At 43.8% G+C, this 12,688-nt stretch overlaps 1 long non-coding RNA gene across 1 annotated transcript; it reads right to left on the bottom strand.

Annotated features, from left to right (window-relative positions):
* Nucleotides 1–11,370: 11,370 nt before the first annotated feature.
* Nucleotides 11,371–12,407, bottom strand: LOC123160786 (uncharacterized). The gene is made up of 2 exons (XR_006480379.1): nt 11,737–12,407; nt 11,371–11,634 (listed from the first exon to the last, which is right to left on the bottom strand). It is a non-coding gene; the product is annotated as an uncharacterized lncRNA (long non-coding RNA).
* Nucleotides 12,408–12,688: the final 281 nt, after the last annotated feature.

Genomic DNA, 12,688 nt, shown 5'->3' on the forward strand with positions numbered 1-12,688 from the left:
TAGCACAAAGATCGTGTAGTTCGTATGCTAAAGCTTTTCTAATGTCAAGTATCATTTCCTTAGACCATGAGATTGTGCAACTCCCGGATACCGTAGGAATACTTTGGGTGTACCAAACGTCACAACGTAACTGGGTGGCTATAAAAGTGCATTACAGGTATCTCCGAAAGTGTCTGTTGGGTTGGCACGAATCGAGACGGGATTTGTCACTCCGTGTAAACGGAGAGGTACCTCTGGGCCCACTCGGTAGGACATCATCAGAATGTGCACAATGTGACCAAGGGGTTGATCACGGGATGATGTGTTACGGAACGAGTAAAGAGACTTGCCAGTAACGAGATTGAACAAGGTATCGGTATACCGACGATCGAGTCTCGGGCAAGTAAAATACCACTAGACAAAGGGAATTGTATACGGGATCGATTGAGTCCTTGACATCGTGGTTCATCCGATGAGATCATCGTGGAACATGTGGGAGCCAATATGGGTATCCAGATCCCGCTGTTGGTTATTGACCGGAGAACGTCTTGGTCATGTCTACATGTCTCCCGAACCCGTAGGGTCTACACACTTAAGATTCGATGACGCTAGGGTTATAAAGGAAGTTTGTATGTGGTTACCGAATGTTGTTTGGAGTTCCGGATGAGATCCCGGACGTCACGAGGAGTTCCGGAATGGTCCGGAGGTAAAGATTTATATATGGAAAGTTGTTGTTCGGGTTCCGGAAAAAGTTCGGGTTTTTTCGGTATTGTACCGGGAAGCTTCCAGAAGGTTCTGGAGGATTCCGGAGGGGTCCGGAGGTCCGGAAATTGTTCCACCACGTCCAATACAGTAGCATGGGCTGTAAGGGGGCGCCCTAGCCTTAATGGGCCAGGGGCACCAGCCCCCCCAAGGCCCATGCGCATGGGAAGGGGGAAACCCTAAAGGGGGAGGCCTCCACTTGACTTGGGAGGCACTCCTCCCCCCTTGGCCGCCCCCCTTAGATGGGATCTAGGGCTGGCCGCACCCCTTGGGGTGGGAAATCCTAAAGGGGGCGCAGCCCCCCCTTCCCCCTATATATAGTTGAGGTTTGGGGCTGCCATACACATGAGAACTTCTCCCTCTTGGTGCAGCCCTGCCTCTCCTCCTCCTCCTCTCCCGTGGTGCTTGGCGAAGCCCTGCAGGATAGCCATGCTCCTCCATCACCACCACGCCTTTGTGCTGCTGCTGGATGGAGTCTTCCTCAACCTCTCCCTCTCTCCTTGCTGGATCAAGGCGTGGGAGACGTCACCGGGCTGTACGTGTGTTGAACGCGGAGGTGTCGTCCATTTGGCACTAGGATCTCCGGTGATTTGAATCACGACGAGTATGACTCCTTCAACCCCGTTCTCTTGAACGCTTCCGCTTAGCGATCTACAAGGGTATGTAGATGCACTCTCCTTCCCCTCATTGCTGGTTTCTCCATAGATAGATCTAGATGACACGTAGGAAAATTTTAAATTTCTGCTACGTTCCCCAACAGTAGTGTCCTCACTGGCCTTGTAGATACCTATGTACATGATTTGCTCGTACACGTGGATATGTAGGTCGATGAATTCTTGCAGGGCGAGGCGCCTCGTGGTGAGCGCGACCTCCAGGTGGACATTCTTCATGGTGTCGGCGGGCAGTCGCAGGGCCACCAGTGCTTGAAAGAGGTTCCGACCATGGAGTTTGATTAGGGTGGCAGGCAATGAGGAGCTCGAGTGCGCGGGCTGGAGGAGTACAGCGATGTCGTCCGCAAGCTTCTTGATGACGGTGAACTTGTTGGTGGTGGAAACGATCATCTGGTCCAACTAAGAGTCGTAGTTGGCATCGACAGCTGCCATCCACCAGCCGGTCGCCAACACCGTCTGGAGACGATCCTCGGTGCCATGCTGCAGGCCAGCGTCGTGAACCGTCTGGCACAGCCGCTGGCCGCTCGCTTGCATCGCCGCCATGGGTCTGGAGTGAGCACTTTTGCGCTTAGTGTAGGTGCTTAGGAAAATGCTTAGGTGCGTACATGTGGTAGATGCATTGGAATGGAGGGGCGCCTTTATATGAGTGCAAACTGCGTTGCATTCACATCGTGCTGCCTCTTTTCCTGGTCCTCCTCCCATTACTTCCCTCATGCATTCATGATGCTAATTGAAGGAGGATGCATCATTGGCCGTTCAACATTTCGGGAACCGCTACCCTCTCCCTCATCTGCATTAAAGTTGTATCAGGAACTGCGCCGCCCACTGTCAAATCGAATAGTACTGCGCCGCCCGCTGCACGCCCGGCTGAACACACCTCCTCCCCTCCATCTATGCATAATTACTGAATTTTAGTTGCAAAAATTAGATATTGCTAGTGATTTTTAGCTTCATATTTTGACAAATCGCGGTGTTACAAGGTTGACAAATGGCAATGTTACTAGATCAACAAATGTCAATCTTTCTAGTTTGACAAATGGCAACATACCCAATATGACAAATGCAAATCTTACCAATTTTTTTGTAAGTGGTTGCACGCGGGTCATCCAAAAGAACCGTTTGCATTGAAGAGATGCACAAATCCTGCTCTCACTTTGCATACGGTTGTTCTTTCTAAAATGTTTTGCGATCAAGATCCATTAAAACCTATAGCCATTAAAACCAAGACACGTGGCGTCACGTGAATGATTAAAATTTGAATTATGCACATAAATGCATTGAAAACTCAATTAATGCATAAAAATGTCCAAACAAACACCAAAAAATCCAAAAAATTGACACAACACTCATATTGTTCTATGTTGACACGAGAAAAAATTTGAAAGCAATAAAAGGCAATGGATATCATTTCGTCCCCAAAGGTGGGATGTTCCCTACCGAAACCATAATGCTTGTTGTGAGAAGGTCTGGTTTGTGAGAAGCATATACCCAAACCTGCCCCAAATGGGACAAAAAATTTACCATGGCATGTTGATGCTGCTCCATGATAGCATGCCAAGTTTCATGAATTTCAGACGAGTTTTGGATTTACTAGAATTTAAAAACCAGGTATCTCAATGTTTGCGGCCGAGTGACGGTGGCACGATGTTTGACATTCATTCTCATTTCTTGCATGGGACCTAAGCATGCAACCAAGGACACAGATTTAAATTTTCAACCAATTTATATGCATTAGAGCATGTGCATGTAGTTCAAATTTGAATTATGCACATATATGCATTAAAATACTCAACCAATGCATAAAAATGTCCAAATGAACCCCGAAAAATCCCAAAAATTGACACAGCACTCCTGTTGTTCTATGTTAACATGAGAAAAATTTTGAAAGCAATAAGAGGCAATGAATATCGTTTCATCCCCAAAGGTGGGACGTTCCCCACCGAAACCATGAGGCTCGTTGTGAGAAGCTCTGGTTTATGAGAAGCATATCCCCAAACCTGCCCCAAATGGGACAAAAAAATTACCACGGCATGTTGATGCCGCTCCATGATAGCATGCCAAGTTTCATGAATTCGAGATGAGTTTTGCATTTACTAGAATTTAAAAACCAGGTACCTCAATGTTTGCGGCCTAGTGACGGTGGCAGGGTGTTTGACATTCATTCCCATTTCTTGCATGGGACCTAAGCATGCAATCAAGGACACATATTTAAATTTTCAACCAATTTATATGCATTAGAGCATGTGCCTATAGTTCACATTTGAATTATGCACATGAATGCATAGAAAACTCAGTTAATGTATAAAAATGTCCAAGCAAACCCCCAAAAATCCCAAAAATGGACACAACACCCATGTTGTTCTATGTTGACGCTAGGAAAAAATTGAAATCGAGAAGAGGCAATGCATAACATTTCGTACAGAATGGTGAAACGTTCCCTACCAAAACCATCGGGCTTGTTATGAGAAGCTCTGGTTTGTGAGAAGCATATCCCCAAACTTGCCCCAAATGGGACAAAAAATTTACCATGACATGTTGATGCCGCCCCATGACAGCATGCCAAGTTTCATGAATTTCAGACGAGTTTTGAATTTACTAGAATTTGAAAACCAGGTATCTCAATGTTTGCAGCCAAGTGACGGTGGCCGGGTGTTTGACATTCATTCTCATTTCTTGCATGGAACCTAAGCATGCAACCAAGGACACACATTTGAATTTTCAACTAATTTATATGCATTAGAGCATGTGCATGTAGTTCAAATGTGAATTATGCACATGAAAATTGACACAACACTTCTGTTGTTCTATGTTGACACTAGGAAAAAAATTGAAATCGAGAAGATGCAACAGATATCGTTTCATCCAGAAAGGTTAAACGTTCCCTATCGAAACCATCACACTTGTTGTGAGAAGCTCTGGTTTATGAGAAGCTTATACCCAAACCTGCCCCAAATGAGACAAAAATTTACCACGGCATGTTGATGCCGCTCCATGATAGCATGCCAAGTTTCATGAATTTCGGACGACTTTTGGATTTACTAGAATTATAAAAGCAAGTACGTCAATGTTTGCCGGAGAGCCACGATGCTGTGGTGTTCAAAATTCATCCCCATTTCTTGCATGGACATAAAGCATAAACCCATGGACACATATATGATTTTACAACCCATGTTGGTGCACCGGAGCATGTGCATGTAGTTTAATTTTAAATTGTGCACCTGAAATGGCTAGAAAATCAATTTAATGTATAAAATGTCCAAACGAACCGTGAATAATTCCAATTATTTTACGACACACATATAGTTGCATGTTCACTACAGATAAAAGGTCTAGCAATTCAAACACCGTCCATTGCCGCTGTGACCCCATTATGTAATTCAAATCAAGAAAAAAATCAAGTAGATCCCACACACTTTATTATAACCAACCATGTGAGATGCAGCACAAAATATCTTGGAGCATCGTCGGAGTATAGTACGCATACGCCTTATGCGAGAAGGTGCGACGGCTACAGTCCATAGCCCGCTCTGAATAAGGGACCGTGTCTGATGACACTTTGCGCGCCAGTTTTTTCGCTGGAGCGCTTCCAAATTTTCGGCTTCCACGAAAATATCTACCTCCCCGCCCCCCTTACCAGAAGCTACATTTCCCCTGTTTCCGCCTTCCTTTTCAAGTTGAAACCTTCACTCCTTGCTTGCAGCGCCGCCTCCTCGCCGGCGACCCTCCTTCACGCTGCTCGGCCTCGCCTATCCAGGCAGGTAATCCACACCCGACCCCCATCCTCCTCCTCCTTCCACATCCCACATGACCGACCACCGGCACGAGAGCGACACCTTCCACCCAAATCACCGACCCCTCCACCAAATAAACGCCGCCCTAAGCCATGGCACACGCAATATAGCCAGGATCTCAAGGAGCATTTGGCAGCGGAGAAGCAAATCGCGGCCGCACGAGCGGATGAGGTCGCGATGGCTGTCATTCGTGCCAACCCCCAGAACTTGGAGGAGCACCTCGCCGTCGAGGCCACCGTCGATGCCTCGCGCGCCGATGCTGCGGCACAGTTGGCTGCTTTAAATGATAGTTCGTGGCATTTTCTCGAGGCCACCATCGATGCCTTCGACAAAGACTACGAGGTGTTTTCTCAGCATGCACATGCTTACCTCATCTCGAGAGCCAGCAGGTTGGTGCCCAGAGTGGCTCAGGCAACTCACCACTACAACGAGGGCACCCACGATGCGGAGGCCTCGCCCTCTTCCATGTCCAAGGAGCCAATAGTCATCGATATCTCCGACAATGAGTAGCTTGTCTTATTAGCTCACTATAAGGACCCATGTTCAGTTTGCTAGCTACTGCCTTTCCTTAACAAATTCCAGTGAACTGTGATATCTACTTTTACCATGCAATCTTCTGCTCTAGTGTATATGTTCTATATGTCATGCAATGTGGTGTTCAGTTAACTGTTTGATTCAATTCTGCAAATGTTATGTTCAATTCTTTAGGGTGCAATTTTCCAAGTTGTCAAGCATGCTTGGTTTGGTTAACTATCTGATCTTCTATTAGGAGTATGTTATATTGTGCAATGTGGTGCTCAGTTAACGTTTGGTTCATTTTTGTGGTGTTTAGTTAACTGTTTGGTTCAATTATGCAATGTGATGTTCAATTGTTGTGTGTGCATTCTGTTATTGTATACCGTGTGACAAATAAATCGAATTTGGCTGTACTAAATACATGAGAAACAAATACAATTGCTATATTTCAAGTTGTTAAGCATGCTTGGTTTGGTTAACTGTCTGATCTTCTATTAGAAGTATGTTATATTGTGCAATGTGGTGCTCAGTTAATGTTTGGTTCATTTGTTGTGATGTTTAGTTAACTGCTTGGTTCAATTCTGCAATGCAATGTTCAATTGTTGTGGCTGCATTCTGTTATTGTATACCATGTGAGGAATAAATCGAATTTGGATGCACTTAATACATGAGAAACATATACAAGTGCTATATTTCCTAGTTCTTAATCATGCTTGGTTTGGATAAATGGGTTTTCCATGTGGCTTGAATTAATCTGATGAATCTGCAATGTGCTTATTTTTCATCAACATATTTTCTGTAGCACTATATAGTATGCCAATAGCTTTAAGTATTAGTCGTTGGATATGCCCATCCAACGGTCAAGAGATGGCAAATCTGAGCATTATCATCCGTTGTATATAGTTTTTAACTCATAGGATACTGCCACGTGGCCTTCTAATTGAAAACCCAACTCTACCATCTCATGTGTTCTAGAAGTATCTGTCCACATGCTTATCCGATACTCTAATAAAAAGAGGCTAGAACAATCTGGATTTAGAGAGGTAAGAACCAAGTTGGATCTTGTCTAGTATGATTCTAGAAAAGGAAATACATATTCAAATGTATTTTTCCATGCTTTTTATATATATTTAAATGACGTGCAAAGCACGTACAATTTACTAGTACTGATAACATGCGAACCCTTACTTAACTTGATGACTAACTACCTTATATGTGTTGCATGGAAATAATGGGAAGCACTGAGGTTTACAAGATGGTACTAACTATTATACCTTGCCTTTTTTTTATTTCTTTGCCCCATTTCCAATATAAAGAAGATATTTATGCACATCCTTGTTTTCGGGCCTTTCCAAAGCAGTTCACTGATGATTACCTCTCAAACCACCTCTATGGTCAGGAGGCAAGGAAAGTTTTCATACAACACCCATGGTTCAATATTAAAGTGTTCCTGAAGAGGACAAAGGATGGACGGTCAATCATCCACAGGCACTGGCCTAAAGTTGTAAAGACCTTCAACATGATTGAAGATTCAATATTCGCCTTCCGCTTCAGCAGTTTCCAGATGAGATGCATATGTCTATGTACCGTCTATGAACTTAATTTCAAAAGGTTCTAGATGTTGCATGTGAAACTTGGTGCTCGTGCAGTTGTGTAATGGGGTAGCTGAGTGCTGAAGCTATATCATGTTGTACTCGGATGTATTTCAATTATGAAGTCCTGCTTCCTTAATATAGAAATGAAAAATATTATGTGCTTAATATGAATGTCAATTAGATTAATAAATGAATTATTAATAATAGGGCAATTAGCCTGCTAATTGTCCAATTAGCCTGCTAATTGGGCTTTCCTATTGCAAACGGTTATTGAGAAAACACCGTGGGCAATGACCTTAGGCGATGCACACAATTTCTAGGAATAAACCGTGTTGGATCAATGAACAATCACACATGGCATTCTCTTGAAAATTGTTTGCGCTACGCCACCTTGAGCAAACGTTTTCCTTGGAGTGACTGTGTGGGATGTATATACGAACGGAAACGTTTAGGGGACTGCCTGTGTGGGATGTACTTATGAGCGAAAACGATTTCGCCTGTATAATTGTATTTTTTAGCACTACTGTACGTATAACCGTATTTGCTTGCTCACCGGTCGCACACGACCTCATTTTGCCGAGCGTGTGTGCCAGGAGAGCATATCTCTGACGATTTCTGGATCGTGTGGGAAGGACCCCCACTATCGCTCGCACTCACTTGGCGACGGTTCCAAATGTCGTCGCAGAAAGTGGTTAAAAACCGTTTGTATAGCACCTCGGTGTACCAGTGAACTATTAATATTAAATCACATGGTGATGTGAACTAGATTATTGACTCTAGTGCAAGTGAGAGACTGAAGGAAATATGCCCTAGAGGCAATAATAAAGTTGTTATTTTATATTTCCTTATTTCATGATAAATGTTTATTTCTCATGCTAGAATTGTATTAACCGGAAACTTGATACATGTGTGGATACATAGACAAAACTCAGTGTCCCTAGTAAGCCTCTACTAGACTAGCTCATTAATCGAAGATGGTTAAGTTTCCTAACCATAAACATGTGTTGTCATTTGATGAACGGGACCACATCATTAGTGAATGATGTGATGGACAAGACCCATCCGTTAGCTTAGCATAATGATCGTTCAGTCTTACTGCTATTGCTTTCTTCATGTCAAATACATATTCCTCCGACTATGAGATTATGCAACTCCCGAATACCGGAGGGATGCCTTTTGTGCTATCAAACGTCATAACGTAACTGGATGATTATAAAGATGCTCTATAGGTATTTCCGAAGGTGTTTGTTGGGTTGGCATAGATCGAGATTAGGATTTGTCACTCTGAGTATCAGAGAGGTATCTCTGGGCCCTCTCGGTAATGCACATCATAAGAAGCCTTGCAAGCAATGTGACTAATGAGTTAGTTGCAGGATGATGCATTACAGAACGAGTAAAGAGACTTGCCGGTAACGAGATTGAACTAGGTATGAAGATACCGATGATCGAATCCCGGGCAAGTAACATACCGATGACAAAGGGAATAATGTATGTTGTCATAATGATTTGACCGATAAAGATCTTCATAGAATATGTGGGAGCCAATAAGAGCATCCAGGTTCCGCTATTGGTTATTGACCAGAGATCAGGTGTCTCAGTTGTGTCTACATAGTTCTCAAATCCGCAAGGTCGCACGTTTAATGTTTGTTGACGCTAGAGTACTATTGGGATATTTGATGAGTGGTAACGAAATGTTGTTCAGAGTCCCGGTTGAGATCCCGGACGTCACGAGGAGTCTCGTAATGGTCAAGAGGCAAAGATTTATATATAGGAAGTCATATTTTGGGTTTCGGATAAAGGTGCAGTTTTTTGATATTGTACCGGGAAGCTTCCAGAAGGTTCCAGAGGGGTCCGGAAGTCCACAAGTGGGTTCACCACGACCCAAGGGCTAGCATGGGTTGCGAGGAGGTGCCCTGTAGGCGTATCAAGTCCTCAAAAGCCCATGTGGCTAGGGAAGGCAAAAAAAAGGAAGGAGTCCTAGTAGGAATAGGATTGGACTTGGAGTCCAAGTCCTCTCCCCCTTAGTTGTGCCCTTGGGCTTGGAGGGGCTGTTCGCCACGCCCCTCCACCTATATATAGAGGGGACGGGGGGCCCAAGAGGACACATCAAGCCCTTGGCGCCCCTCTCTCTCTCTCCCGTTACTCCGTAGTTCCACCGCCTCGTCCCGGCGACGCTTAGCGAAGCGCTGTCGGTGCTCCACCACCACCATCACCACCATATCGTCGTGTTGGTTGTGATCCCATCTACTTCTCTCCCGCTTGCTGGATAAAGGAGGAGACGTCATCAAGCCGCATGTGTGCTAAACTCGGAGGTGTCGTCCGTTTGGCACTAGATTGGTTGGATCATGAAGAAAGTTCGATTACACCAACCGTGTTGTGAAACACTTCTGCTTTCGGTCTACGAGGGTACGTAGACACACTCTCCCATCTCGTTGCTATGCATCTCCTAGATAGATCTTGCGTGAGCGTATGATTTTTTTTGAAATTGCATGCTACGTTCCCCAACACGTTCCGGCCTGTCCTTTGCTACAAAAAGAATTGGGCTACATTGCTGCACTTTTGTTACCATTACTACTTATCGCTCGTTAAAAATTACCTTGCTATCAAACTACTTGTTATCGATAATTTCAGTGCTTGTAGAAAATACCTTACTGAAAATCGCTTGTCATTTCCTTCTGCTCCTCATTGATTTCGACGCTCTTACTTACCGAAAGGACTATGATTGATTCCCCTATACTTGTGGGTCATCAAGGGGGTCAAAAATTCTGAGAGGGCAGTAGAAGGTTTGCCACATGCTTTGGTGGTTTTGAGTGGATGACTTGGCAACTCCGAAATGCTAGGGTTTCCAGTAGCTATATCTTGGTGAGCTGCTCGACGGTTCCGACTAGATGAGCTTGACAACTCCATGGTGTGAAAGATGGGTAGATATAATGAAGAAAAGTGAAGGCGTTTGAGGGCATTTGAAGTCTGATCTTTAAGCACTAAGAGGACTAAACAAATCACATCATCCTCATCCCCTTTTCATAGTATCAACATGTATATGGACTCAATGTGTTATTGGATCACCAAAATGAAAATGGAGAATCCTTGGCTTGGCCATCACTTTTCTTCATAATAATTTGTGGGGGTCACCTTTCATTTCACTAGAAGATACCCCGCGCGTTGCTGCGGAACCATTATAAAACAAATGGGAAACTTTGGCTTATAGAACTATCTTTTCATGGAAAAAAGGATTTACAAAACTTGTATTTTAGATACATGAAGCAATTTAGTGACAAACAGCCCCTCCTCCTAAATTGTTCCACTAGAAAAAATACATAGCTTAATTGACTTCACAAAGTAACATATTTTCACTATTTCTATTGTAGGAATCATATGCATGGTCCTCTGACACTCAGGTGATCTCTTTTTTGGGGGATAAAAGAAACATCTAATAAGTTAATGGTTATACCAATACATCACATATATCAGGTTAATATTTTTCTTTTTTGAGCGGTATATCATGTTAATATTATGCACATACAATAGCTGATTCATGGTATGCTTCCACCCATTAGTTTGTATACATTTTATCTCATCATCTGAGATCTATAAAAAGAAGTGACATTCTCGTAAGCCATCTCAGATGATGAGATAAAATGTATACAAACTAATGGGTGGAAGCATACCATGAATCAGCTATTGTATGTGCCTAATATTAACATGATATACTGCTCAAAAAAGAAAAATATTAACCTGATATATGTGATGTATTGGTATAACCATTAACTTATTAGATGTTTATTTTATCTCCAAAAAAAGAGATCACCTGAGTGTCAGAGGACCCATGCATATGATTCCTACAATAGAAATAGTGAAAATATGTTACTTTGTGAAGTCAATTAAGCTATGTATTTTTCTCGCAAAAGGAAAATAATTAACCCGATAATATTTTCAGAAAATTAAACCCAGTGTTTATGAAGGTTTGTATGGCTGCAACAAGATTATCCAATAGGCTATGTAACAGACGTAAGATATCAAATGCAATGGATGTGTAGTGCAAATAAAAATCAAAAGTTTTGTAAAAGGTGGGGCTCTTACGTACCAAACCTGTCAGATGGTTGTACATGAATTTCATAATTAGGATTAGGTTGCACATCAAGAAGCACTTTTCATACCCTTACTTATCCGAAGAACAACATAGAATTGGGTTGCACAGGTTCCAGCATGTTCATCTGCACAGGAAAAAAGTAACTGAAGAAGAACATGAACACATGAAGTTAAACTGCAGAAGCGTTGATGCCATCCTCGACCAGTTCAACCTAGCAAGCACCTTTGGAGCTACGAGCAAGCGCCACAAAACATACATACATCACATCACAATAGGTAATCAAGCCAATAAAAAAGCAAGAAATCCAGAACAGATCGGAGGCTCGAGCTCACCATTGATACTGATCTTGATCAGTGCTGTGCAGACCATGGAAATCAAACAAAAAAGACAGAAGATTAATCCTCCAAAGCACCACCAGAAATCCAAGATCAGTATGGCCGCATCAGGCGCGACCAAGGGCCCCAACGTGAGGAGGCAGGCAGCGGAGCGTTCCATTGGTATCGGGGCCGCGACGGCGATGGCCGCATCTTGTGCTTCTGAGGACGCCAGCGCGAGGAAACCCGAAGCAGAGCGGCGCGTCCGAGGTGGCCAGTGTGAGGAGGACCAGGAGCAGGTGTGCGTACAGGCTGATTCGGCTGAGCGGGGATGGCCGCATCGATGACTCCTTCCACAGAAAGGTTGAACGGATCCGACGTGAGCGCCCGTAGGGATAGCTAGAGCTCCGATGTGCCTAGAATCAGAAGGCCAATCTTGGCACGGGAGGCAGTTCCTTGGTGCGGGACAAATCGTTGGAGACTTGGACGGACGGGGAGACTGGGAAAGCAGAGCGGAGGGGAGGAGAGGGGAAGAAGAAGCGGCAGCTAAAGAGAGGAAGCGGAGAAGGCCAACTCACACTCGCTCGTCTGGGCTTCCAAGCTGTATTGATTGGGCGGCTCATTAGGAAGTCGAAAGTGAAAAGGCATGTCAAAAAAATAGTAGTAAAACGCGTGCCCGTGAATTGTGTTGAGGTGAACAGAGGTGGTTGTGTTGAATCGGATGGCTACATGTAGTTCATGCCTTGATCGATGGCTGAAATTAGTTGGGGTGATGTGGCTTAAGGAGGAGTTAGAGAATTCCTTGTAGTGGGGAGCTCCTATTTAGATATAGTAGATTTGTTGCAACCTAAGGAAAATTTCTTGAGATAAGGTAGTAAAAGCATTAGGGCCAGTTCTTTTCGCCTCATGATTCTCCAGAATCTAATTCTGGGAAACTGCCCACATAATCAATTGTCCAATTCTTTTTTGA

This window comes from Triticum aestivum, chromosome 7B (assembly GCF_018294505.1).
Source record: "Triticum aestivum cultivar Chinese Spring chromosome 7B, IWGSC CS RefSeq v2.1, whole genome shotgun sequence".
NCBI classification, from domain to species: domain Eukaryota; kingdom Viridiplantae; phylum Streptophyta; class Magnoliopsida; order Poales; family Poaceae; genus Triticum; species Triticum aestivum.